Below are 12,401 nucleotides of genomic sequence, written 5' to 3'. Positions count from 1 at the left end.
AGCACTCATGGACGCACCAGGGCCACCTTCAGGGGAGACGTTCGGCCCCACAGAGTAAAGCAGAGGGCCACAGCTGGCAAACGCTTCCTTTGGAGCCTTCCTCTCTCTGGAAAGAAGGGAGCCGAGGGACAGCACGAGCAGCAGGGCCCGATCCCGGCCCGGGCCTGCAGGGAGGGGCGGCTGCCGCTGGGCGGCGCCATGGGCAGGGAGCGCGCCTGCGCGGGGCGGGCGGGGCCGGGCAGCCGCCAGGGGGCGCCCGGGGCGGGGCGGGGCCCCTGTGTGAGGGGGGAGAGCCTCGGGCAGTGCGGAGCCACAAACGGGACTGTCCGTGCGGCACGCACAGCGCCAGGGCAATGCACAGCGCCGGGCACAGCACAGCTTCAGCGCAGCCTGGCCAGGAAGGGAATGCTCCCACGGAGTGCAGGAGTCAGGTGGTTGGATTCCCAGTCCTGTGCTGAGCTGGCAGGGCACAGAGCCTCCTCAAGCACCGCTGCCTCCTCTCCAGGCTTCCTGCCCTTCCTTTGCTGACAGGGTCCCATCAGCCCGGCTGGGGGCAGGCTCAGCTGATGTTACAAAGCACAAAGATTTTTACAAAGGTTTCTTCAAATCCCAAGATGTTGTCTTGAGCTAAGAGGCTTTGGCTCTTTTTATTCCAGAATAATGTATCCAGGATTTTACCCTGTCTGTTTCAATGCAGCAATATTGTCTGCAGAACTTGGGAAGGTCCTGCTTTGGCTGCAGCAGAGCAGTTTCCCCAGCCTTTCAAGTACACCCAAGCTCTTGGTTGGAACTTGTGCACTGCTATGTCCAGTCCTGTTGGTCTGGAGATCGCCACTGCTCGCTGTAAGTCCTGTAAAGTTTTGCTAAGAGAAATGAGGTAATTATTCAAATCAGCCTCTCCTTATATGTGTGTGTTTCCTGAAATGTGTGGTACTTGGTAGGGTCAACCATACAGCAGCTTACAGGGCCAGATTTTGCTGGTGCCCCATGTCTGATTCAAAGCAGAGCCATGGGTAAGGCTTGAACCATGTCAAGGAGGTTTTCTGACATATTTTACCCAAGTTCAGTTGGATTATGTAATTCATTCTCTCTCCTTTGCCACTAGCTTGCGGTCTGTAAGGAGCATGAAGACCCCAAGCTATTCCCAAGGCTTTCCTAACCTCTTGTACCCCTTCTGCAAGAAAGTGGGAACCTCTATCTGATGACATTCCCAAAGGTACCCCAAATCTAGGTATTATTTGATTCAACAGTATTTCAGCCACTTCCCTAGACTGGTTGATATGACAAGGGAAGTCTTCTGGCCACCCAGAAAAGGTATCCACCAGAACTAGGAGGGATTGATACCCCCATTTTCTGGGAAATTCAGTGAAATCCATCAGGCACTATTCCCTTGGAACACCTCCAGATTTTATGGCTCTTAGCACTACATTATGAGCTGTGCTACAGTTGTCTCTTTTACAAACTATACATTTTAGAGTCTTGGTTGTACAATCTGAGCCATTTCAGACCCAGCTAAAGTTTTTTGCAAATGTTTCCAAAGTTTTTCAGTACTCCAACGAGTGGCTTTGTGTTTGCAATCCATTTTTTCACACAAGAGTGATTCTGGGACTACTCTTTGCCCAGCTGGGATAACTGCCCAGCCTTGTGGATCAAATCACCCTTCTACAGTTTCAATTAATTGACAGTTTCTAGCATTATACTCTGGTTTTTCTACTGGGAGAGGTATCTCTGGCAAGGGTATTAAAGATAAAGCTTTGTTTTCTAACATGTCTTTTTCTGCAGCCTCGTTGGCTAAATGTTTCCCCAATTCCAGTTTGGTCTTATCCACTTGGTGTGCTCTGCAATGCCTGATGGCAATTTCCTCTGGTTTCTGGACACTTTCAAGTGTACCCGAGATTTGTTTTCCATTTTTGATTGATGTGCCTTGAGAGGTCAAAAGGTCCCTTTCTTTCCAGAAATACCATGTGCCCGTAGCACTCCAAAGGTGTATAATGAATCAGTTCAAATGTTAACTCATTTTGCTCTACTCAGTTCCAAAGCTCGGGTGACTGAAATTAGTTCTACCTTCTGGGCTGGAACATCAGAGGGGAGTGCCCCCGATTGGATTACCTCGGGCTGTGGAGTCACTGTGTATCCAGATGTTTGGATAGGAAGATTGAGGACATGGTCCTGTGAGAGAGCAGCTGCTCCTGCTGCCCGCTCTGCCTTTGGCATCTGATATGCTGCAGGTGTGGCAGCTGCAGAAGGATTTCCTGTGGGAAGAGGCAGCACTGCTGCCATGGCCCTCAGACTGCAGGGGCCCTTGGCTGTGCCCCCAGCACAGGAGTGTCACCCACGGGGGGGCACAAGGGGAAGGGGAAGGGCATTAGGAGGGAGAGAAAGCAGTGTCTAGGGAGTGTGTGAGGGAAATAACAATTGATTTCCTTTTCCTTGAGTAAAGAGTTGCAAGAGCCCTGCTAGAGCTGCTGGTGGCTTGGCCTCTTTCAGGACTGGGGAGAGCCCTGGGGCCAGGGCCCCTCCTCTTTTTGGGACACCAGGTCTAGCTGGGCAAGTGGCCCCTGTTCCAGCCAGGAGCAGAGGTGCTGTGCCTTCTGCCCTGGGCACAGGGACCTGCCACTGTCACCAGCTCTTTCCACAGCTCGTCCTGATGCTGGGCCTGCCCTGAAGGGATGGGCACAGGAGGGGAGTGGCTGTGAAACCCAGGGCGGGGCTTTCACATTGACTGCTCTCAGTGAGTGTCTGGAAATGACAGTTTTCCATCTTCTGCCAACCAAGGCTGCCAGTGTTTCTGTGTTTGTATTGATGAGAAGGGTAGAGTGTGGGTTTGTGGTTTCATGGAGAGCAAAGCAGTGTCTGAATTCAATTGATTTCAATTTTTTCTTTCATGGTATTTTGTCTGTGAAAAGTCTGAAAATCAAGGACATCTTTCTGGAATCTGCTGTCTGTGACCTCAATACTGGCCGAGTGACCCTTCAGAACCTTGACCTGACTAAGCGAGCGCATGAACTCTTTTAGGTCTTTTTAGAGGGAGAAAATAAACCAAACCCAAACCTGTTTGTTGAATCTTTGGAAAATCTGACTTATCCAAGACAGTATCATTTGGAATGTACAGATCTTCTGTTCATCATTCATTCAGGCGCCTGTGAAGCCAGAGCAGCAATGCTCTCTTCAAAGATTTAACACAGCTGATTGACATCAAGTCGCTTGAAATTTTGGCCTCAACTTTCAGTGATATTTTGAATATGACAATTTCCGTTTCAGGGAGGAGCAGAATGCATTTGCACAGTTCCATTATGGTTTGTTTTTTTTTTTTTTCAACACACAGATTCTCTCATTTCCCCTTCTGTAGCCTTAAGCATTAAAGTCAACCATCTGCTTTGGAAATGCAGCTGAAATGTAGCTCTTTCTGCTATTTTGCTTAACTTTTTTTTAGGGGCTGAAAATATTCAGTTGTAATTTGCTTTACATTCTTTGTATTATTTGCCACTGTGGCATTGGAAAAATTCACAGGAGTTTCTCCCATCTTGGATTTCAAAATAATTTAAAATATTATTATAAAGACGATTTGGCAATATTTAATTTTTGCTTCCTGTGTAACTTTATTAAATCTGTGCTTTAAAACAGGTGTCACCTAGCAGGCTTTCAGTTCAATGACAGCAGTTGCTTTTCAGCAGGCTGATTTTCCTGTAGGACTAGCCAAGGAAAGTACCTTAGGAAACTGAGTTTTCCACATTGTTGCAGTGTAGGAATGGTATTCCCTAGTTGAGTGCTCACGCTGATACTCCTCAGAGCACATGCCCCTCACTGACTTCCCCACCACTTTCCCTGTGGCAGGATGGAGAGAAGAGCACAAATGGGTAAAGATCACGGGTTGAGATAAGAACAATTTACTAGAAACAGCAGTGAAAAAAGAACACAGACGGTAATAACAGCACTAAAAGGAGAGTGTACAAGAGGCGAATGAGTCACACGTGATCGTTCTCCACACAGAACTTGGCACAGCCCGTGACTTACAGCACACAGGTGGAGGAAGAACAAACCCTTCCATTTGCCCCTGCCACGTGGCAGGTGGTATCCAGTTACCCCAAGGTCCTGGCCGTGCTCCTCTGAGCTGCTGCAAAGATCACCCTCCTGGCCGGATCCAGGACACAGGATCCTTCCTGCGGGTCCTGGCTCTTGCTCTGGGTGACAGACCCCCATGGCATCTGCCCCGGCAAAAGGGACTTGAGGACAACCTCTCACTTACTGACATCAGCCCCTCTGCCCCTGCCCCAGCTCCCTTTTTGCCTCCAGAAAACTTTGAACAGAAGTAGCACTTAAGTACAGTTCTGCACATCCTGAACTGGCAGGAAGGTGACCCACATGTCGCTCTAGGCACATGTGCAGCAAGGACAAAGAAGGTGTTTGAGGGGCTGGCTCTCAAGGCATTCACTCATGCAATAGGAGCCCTGTTTCTGAGAGGCACAGCCGAGAGTGGAGCAGTCAGGTGTGGAGAACAGGGGATCTCCTGAGCCAGGGAAACCCTGGGGGAGCAGAGAGACGCAGACACCGGGCAGACCCCAAGTGACACCTGCTGCTGGGGCACAGGCACCGCGGGGACACGCACACTTTGGGGTGAGCTTGCTGTGCTTTACTGGAGCATGCAGCACACAGGCATTCTGTTTCTCAGAAATCATTAAATATGTATAAATTGCTGGAGTCTGCACAGTTAGTTTCTGAGGGTCTGCTGGGGATCTTTAGAGACCCTGGGTGTTCACTGAGCTTTTGGACTTTTGTTGACCTTTCATTGTGGTCTTCCATATAGTAGTCATTTTCATCTTGGTTATCTGAGCTGCAGAATGTGTTCTTGAGGAAACTGTATTGCTCTGGCTTGGCTTGGGACATAGAGGGTTTCAGAGCTTTCAGAGTTCCACTACCCACTCCTTCCTCCTAAACTATTTGCAACATAGATCCTCACACAGATCCTTTCAAGATTTGTCTTGGAAGTCTCACTTCTAAAACTAATTTTCTTTTCTAGGATAATAATATTTGTTATTATAAATATTTGCAAAACATCTCATGAAAGCTGACATACAATGAATTATCACACAGAAAAAAAAATGCAAACAGCAATAATTCCAGCACGGGCTATAAATACTTCTGTAAGCCTTTAAAGGTCTGGTAGCCATGAGGAAAGCCAGTCCCACCTACAGTGGGGACTTCTAGTCTTCTCCCATTCTTACACTCCTTTTTCTGATTGATTGATGATATGCCAGATTGCTGGATATCAAATCAATTAGCATTCTTGTAACAAATCCAGCAATTTGTAACCTTTACTCAGGGTTCAAGGCAGTAGCTGTCTTTAGCACCACGTCTTTCGTTCCAGGAGCACCACCTGTTACTTTAAGGTTCTGTTCAGGGATAACCAGTGACCTCCTTTTTGTGCTGAACCAGACATAACCATGTTGGGCACATAAACTGACACTTTTCTTTCCCATTTATTTTCAAGTATATTCTATCAATCAGGACCATGGTGGTTCCTGCCCTGAGGTGCATTGACCATGCCTTGAGTACATTTTTTAGTTATTTTTTGAGAAATACACTCAAAATACCACAGGGTTCCTTCCTTCGTTCCCATTCTTTGAGCTAAATATGGGGCTACTGTGCAGGGCAAAGGCACTCATGGATGAACAGTGCAAAGGGTTCCATCAAATCTGGTATCTCCAGAGTAGGGGTTGTCATCAATAACCTTTAAAAGATATGGAAAGGCTGTTGGACATTCCAGAGTCCAGTGTAACAACCTCCATGGATTCCTTTCATGGTTCATACAAAGGCTTTTCCAACAGTCCCTAACTGGGGCTCCATAATCAACACAAACCAGTCATTCCCAAAAAGGCACGCAGTTCTTTTACAGAACCATTGCCAGTTCAGAAATGCTGCTTTTCCAGAATGGGAGCAAAACTAATCAGGATCATCTTTGCAGAAACGGCCTCTGGCTTCTGACTTTCTCAATCCTGTGATGGGCAAGAAGCAGAGGATTGACCAAGAGCCCAGTGATGTCCAGCCAGCAGCTGGTGGCCACTCTCCTTCTTTCTTGGACCTGCCTTCCACATCCTGTTCAATTTTGAACATGTCTACAAATGTCAGATCCATTTCCACTTCCACCCCTGAAGAACAACAGAAAAATAAGGTTCAGACACATTCTGGATTGCCAGTGTCTGCCAGGGTGCAGGGGAAGACTCTCAAGTCCAAGGGTGAGTAAACAGAACAAGACAGGGTAAAAAAAATCCCATCCTTTGGATTTTTGTGAAATGCTTGCCATGATCAAAGCCAAAGAGAAGAGCAGAGAGCTCAGGACCCAGGCAGAAAAGGAGTCACACAATCCAAGTTCAAAGGGTATTAAAGTGATGGACCCCTTTCAGATATGCTTCCATTTCATTTTTTTACTGGATATCTATATGGTTTCTTGCTCATATCCAGCCTTTCATCCACCAGCACCTCCAAGTCCTCCCCACCTTCATCCCCAGGTATGCCTCGGTGCATATTGCCTCGGGCATGTCCCAACCCCAGAGATGCAGCACTTGGCACTTGGCCTTGTTGAATCCCATGAGGTTCCCAGGGCCCCAGTTCCCAAGCTTGTCCCAGTCCCTGTGGATGGCATCCCATGCCTCTGGTGCTGGCAAACTTGCTGAGAGTGCACATATTCCCACTGTCCATGCCATTCTTGACATAGCCAATGCTTGAGCTTACAAACTGGGGAAATCATATAAAAGCACCATGCATAAAAAGAATTTTTCATGAAAACCTCCCATCCAGTATCACTCCTTTACCAGGCATTTTACTAACTGTTTCTTTTTAATGCTTTACTATTTGGATTCTTTTAGATTTGTAAATGCCCAACCAATAGAGGTTCAACATTCTTGGTGCATCCTTTGGAATCAACTACCTTGCCTTCTGCAAACCTGCAATTTGAACTCTCTGTTTCTGGTTTTCCCTCACTTTAGGAGAAGAAGCAGAGGTCAGAGGAGCCCAACAAAACAATCCAGGTCCTGTGCCTGAGAAGAAGAGGATGGTGCCTGTGAGACTTGCAGACATCGACTGGAGCGGCTGCGCTGCTGTTTACGGCCGACCCTACAGGGACAGGGTGATTCATCTGCTTGCTCTGAGGGATTACAAGGAGCCAGAGTTACTTGCTCGGCTGCAGAGAGATGGAGTCAGGCCAAAGGACAAGGACTCCCTTGGAAAGATCCTTCAGCAGGTGAGATCATGGAGCTTGTGCCAGCAATTCGTCCATTATGCTGTTTTGCTGTTCCTAATTTTACTACTTCCTCACCTGTTCAAATTAGAGACTTTTCCAATACTCCTTCAAGATAAGTTCCACTGGTATTTCTTTCTGATAGGCTTTCGTCAGAGGCACACCCATGGAAAGATGCAGTAGCTCCTTCTTTCATTTTTAAATATTCCCCATGCACCTAAGCTGTTGCTGAATTATGCAAGCATTATTATATTAAATAGGATTATTTCCTCTTTAGCTAAGAAAAAGAGTTTTGGAGCCTAGGCAAAGGATTCAAATTCAACGTGGATACAGTTTCAGTTGTTCACAGGATGACTTTTAAGAACTCATTCTCTGAACCTGTGAAGTTTGTTGCTGTGTTTGCCCAGGGCAGTGGCAGAGCTTTTTCACCCTGCAGACATTCACAACATGATGAGAGCCATGTTCTGCCATCCCAGCTGAAGTAGCTCCTTTAGATTTCTGTAGTTTGCATATAGGTGTAATGAAGATTTGTTTTCCTGAACATCTGCCTGTAGGTAGCCAACCTGAATGCAAAGGAGAATTCCTTCAGTCTGAAGGAACATCTATTTCAAACCCTTCAGACTGATTGGCTGGCTACAGTAAAATCGAAAGAAAGAGTTTGAAGTTAATACTTTCTAGGTAAGTTCAGTCTCTTGGGGAAGGAAAAGAGCCTTTTCAGAAAAAAGCCCTGGAAATAAAGCCTAGATTCTTACAATATGCTGCACCAGCAGAGGCCCACCAGGGTCATGGAATCCAACTCCTGGCCCTGCACAGACACCATGAGAATCACACCCTGTGCCCAAGAGAGTTGTCCAAACTGTTCTTGAGCTCTTGCTGCAGTGACCACTGGCCTGGGGAGCCTGTTGCAGTGCTCGAGCACCCTCTGGGCCATGAATGTTTTCATGATATCCTGCCTAAAGCTCCCTCAACTCTGCTTCATGTTTTTCCCTTGAGTCCTGACACTGAAGGTCTGTTTTCCCTGCAAGGAAAGAACTATGACAGTTGATATTTAGACTTTTTAACATGAACTCTTGGACCATCCATAGAAAATCAGCTCCATCTCAGAACCCCACCAGCAGCAGCCAAGCGACATCTCCAAGGCCTTCTGAGACAGATGCTCCAGCAAGACCTGCTCAGGTATTTTGTGCATTTTTAACATTCTGCACTGTGTATTACATTTTAGCAGACTTGCTGGTGATGTAAAAGCTGTGATGGGAATGTGCAGGACCAGGCCTGGGCATGTTTTGCCACACACTGCTGTGACCTCAAGCTTGTGATAAGAAGAGAGGATCCAGCAGGGGTGGAGCAGCATTGTCCTGATCCAACTTTCTGCTCTGCCTGGAGACTTGAGCTCAGCCCCCACCCTCAACTCATTCCCTGGACAAGGGCTCAAAGGGCTGGCTCTGCTTGTGTGACAGAACTGCATGAAAAATCTCCTGTGCATAAGAGGCTGCACCAGGTGGGGCAGATGGGGCCCTCTTGCTCTCTTCTCCCTCTGTCTCTCTGTCACTCTCATTGTTGACCCCACCTCCGCACTATCCACATGGCTGGACAAAACACAGCACCTACGGAATGGTGCTATTCCCTCACTCCCTCCTCTGCCTTAATTTCTCTCCTCCCTCCCTCTGCCTGGGCACAGCACGGCTGTCCTGTTCTACTCCATCCCTGGCCCTGAGGTTTGCTGTGCCTGTGGGGAGCTTGTGGCCGTCTGTTGTGGCTCGTGAGGCAGCACCTTTGAGAAGCTCCTTGGGAGGAGCTGAGAGATGACTGAAGGGCCCTGAGCAACAGCAAGGGCTCCTTGGTAACCACTTGTGAAACTCTCTTGTACAAGTTTAAAGACTTGTTAGCCAACAGCTTTTGAGTCTGCGGAGTGGGTAAGCCTGCTGGATTTAAGACAGCTGTAGCTAAATGCACAAGAGTTTCTGGACATGTGACTGGTGACTGTGTTCATCCTGATGAGAATTCACAACCAACCATAACAACCTGTACTCATGGGTTGTAATAGTGAAGCATTAATCTTGTTTTTAATGCATAAAACTCTAAAACAGCCATGTTCCTCTGTAACAAATTATGTGGGTGTTTGATAGCAAAAGCTGAGTCTTTTCCTGGTGTGTGCAAGCAGTAATTGGGACCTAGTCAAAACTTACCTGGCATCCCCATTCTGGGGAGGCTTTGCTGGAGCTGCTGAAGGGAGTGCCTACTTCCCAAAGCCTTTTAGCAGTAGACTTGGAGAAGGATGTGCTAAGTGCTAAGATGAGAAAGTAGGAATGCAGCAGAGCAGATATTTACCTGCAGGTCTTCCAGGTTTGACAGTTATTTTTAATTTAAAATAGTGCATTTTAAAACGTTGCCAATTCATAGATGCTTCTTTTTTAGAATGGAGAGCAAAACCTGATTGTGATCATAGAAGAATGAATTATTTTGTTTTTGTTGCAGAAACGGCCTCGGGCTTCTGGCTTTATCAGTCCTGTGAGGAGCAAGAAGCAGAGAACTGAGCAGTAGCCCAGTTACATCCAGGCAGCAGCTGGTGGCTGCTCTTCTTCCTGAGTGCTGGCTTTGACATCCCATTCTACAGGGATGTCAGAGCCATCCCCATGGAATGGGATGTCAAAGCCAGCACCCTGCCTCCAAGTCTGGGATCCATTCCCCTGCACCCTTTAGGTTCAAAAAAAGACAAATGTTGGAGTTCTAGAATGCCAGCACTCATGTGTAGAGGACTAGCATGTCCAAAAAGATGTGAAGAGAACTGGGGAGGCTGAAGCAGTAGTGTCCCTTGGATTTCAATGAAGGTATTAATGTGCTGCTTTTCCTAACTCCAGTGTGGACAATGATGGACTAAAATTTAATTATTAAGAGAAGCCTCTGTTCAAATTTTGGTGCAAGCAAGACCATATTTCAGAGTTAATACTACAGATGTTATTTACAAGTAATTGTGAACTAGGGAGATAGAAAGGTAAAGGAGGAGATGGGCCAGGTGGGGGGAAGTGCTGAGATGAACACCGAGGTGGGTGAGGCCCGGACGGGCCCTTCCTTCCTGCAGTGCAGCTGCACAGGATCAGCTGCAGCAGTGCTGCTGCATCCCCTCATGGCATTTGCAGGAGAGGAGGGAGAAGTGTGTGTGTGGTAGAAAGCCCTGGAAATTGCTGGCAGCTTGTGTCAGGGCAGTGATGTTGGCAGGGGCAGCCAGGCCTCCTGCAGCTCTGGGGCTCTGGGGCAGCTGCGGCCTTTGGAGCAGGCGCGGCAGGGCCCCGGCTCACACTGGATACAGCCAGGGATGCTCCGTGCCAGGCTGAGGGCAGGTCTGACCCTGCAGGGCAGCAGTGCAGTGAGGCCTGTGCCAGGGCTCTTGCCAGCAAATGTCACTGGGCAGAAGCCAGTAGTGCAGGCTACTGCTTCTCTGGTGCCTCTCAAAATGTTGAAAGGCATCTGTAGTTTTCTTTTCAAACCTGTCTAACACAGGTTGGTTGGTGTATCTGGCCTGGGATGCATCCCTAGCACAAGTTGTTGTCTGTCCTGGTACTGAATTTCAACTTGTTAGGGATTTGTGGCTTGTAAATATTCATTTCAGGATGCTTTGAAATGTTCATTTCCATGTGGAGGGAGACTTTGTCATCCCAAACAATCCAGGTCTTCAGGCCCAGAGGATCAGAAGCATTGGTGTGAGAGTGCTGGGAAGTGGCATCTATTATTCTCATTGCCACTTCATCTTGGATTTGTATCATCAGCTTGATAAACCTCACACCTGCTGATTTCAGGGAGACGGGAATGAGGACAGTTTGACTCCCATCGGTGGCTTTGAGCATTAATGAGTTTTGGCGTCCTGAGGAGCTGATGTGCTTTGGGTTTTTGTTGTTGTCGTTTCTGACTTGTCTAGAGTTTGTTTTTCGGTCTGCATTATAACAGCCTCAGTTTGCAAAGTTCCCTCAAGGGCGGTGGCTCACAGAGAAAAATAGCTCAAAAGATAAACTGAGTGTATTTTTACTGTTTTACATGAATAAAGCCAGACTGGACCAGCTGAGTGTGCCTCAAGGCTATTTTGTAGGAAAGGTCATGAAATTCTAAACTCTGCAGAAATGTTGGCACACACTAATTTTCTTTTGATTTCTCCTTCATAGGATAGCCCCAGCTACTCCGAGATGAACAGCAGGTACCAGTGGCTCCACAAAAAGCTGTCCCACATTCAGCAATGAATATCTGAATTTGGCAAGCAGCAAGTCCTGGAGTCCTGGCACCAGTCTTCTGCTTCAGCAAAGGAACATCTATGAGCTCCAGCTGTTTTATTTTAAAAGAAAATTATGTTTTTACGTTTCCTCAAGTTAGTAATAAGGAGATGATTATTTGTTAAAAATGTAGGATTAGTTAGTCTAAGATTAGAGAATTTAGTCTTGAACTTTAGCAATAAAAAAGTTGCATTTCTGTTAACTCCTTCTCTTATCATCAGTTTTATCATCTTTGGAGAGTCTTTCTTCTGGTCAGATAATCTCTTCAAGACTTAACTCTGTCCACTGAATGAAACTTATCAGTAGAGAATGGAAGCCCAGTACCTCTATTATGAAATTGTGCACAATTTAAGAAAATATTGTAGCAAATGGAATTTCTTTATGATGAGAATAAGCCTGTTTTCTGATTTTCTTGTTAATTTAAGATCTTTGACTTAAGGGGTGGAAGGCATAGAGGACAACCTCCACCCCAAATGACCTTGTTTTGGAGGGTTGGAGAGGAGTGCCCATGGGCTGCTCTGAGCTGTCAGCTGAAGCAGCTCTCAGGACTGCTTGGAGATCATGGCCTCACCTTGTCATGAGCCAGGGAAGATCCAGATCTCTGTAAGGATTTTGTAAAAGACATGGAGAAGTGTTGGAGGCAAGGTACTACAATAGGTTTAAAAAGAGAAATTCCGTTCCAGTGTCCCTTCAGGATCGCTATCAGTTTCGTAGATTTCTCCAAACTAGTCAGTCACAACCTGTCTTTCTAGAGAGACACAGATGTTGATTCCTGCACAGACCTATGGGGACTTTGATGTCTAGTTCTTTTCCTAAATTTCCTGCCATTTATTTATTCAGCTGAAAAAGAGGACATGTTAGCAACAAGACCATAATCTTCTTTTGGGAAAGGATATGAAATTGTCTGA

The 12,401-nt window shown here is 46.8% G+C and overlaps 1 long non-coding RNA gene across 5 annotated transcripts; it reads left to right on the top strand.

The window, feature by feature from the left end:
- The first annotated feature begins 342 nt into the window (after positions 1-342).
- LOC135293025 (uncharacterized) lies at positions 343-10,472 on the top strand. 5 transcript variants are annotated; one of them, XR_010355179.1, is made up of 4 exons: positions 2,433-6,233; positions 6,984-7,912; positions 8,320-8,410; positions 9,710-10,472. It is a non-coding gene; the product is annotated as an uncharacterized LOC135293025 (long non-coding RNA). The 5 variants fall into 5 exon arrangements; XR_010355175.1 differs by adding an exon at positions 343-843 and having other exon boundaries at positions 5,963-6,233; positions 6,984-10,472; XR_010355176.1 differs by having other exon boundaries at positions 2,475-6,233; positions 6,984-8,410.
- Positions 10,473-12,401: the final 1,929 nt, after the last annotated feature.

Source organism: Passer domesticus, unplaced genomic scaffold, assembly GCF_036417665.1.
Source record: "Passer domesticus isolate bPasDom1 unplaced genomic scaffold, bPasDom1.hap1 HAP1_SCAFFOLD_63, whole genome shotgun sequence".
In the NCBI taxonomy this organism is placed as follows: domain Eukaryota; kingdom Metazoa; phylum Chordata; class Aves; order Passeriformes; family Passeridae; genus Passer; species Passer domesticus.
The sequence above is the reverse complement of the archived record's forward strand: the minus strand, read 5'-3'. Positions and strand labels throughout refer to the sequence as shown.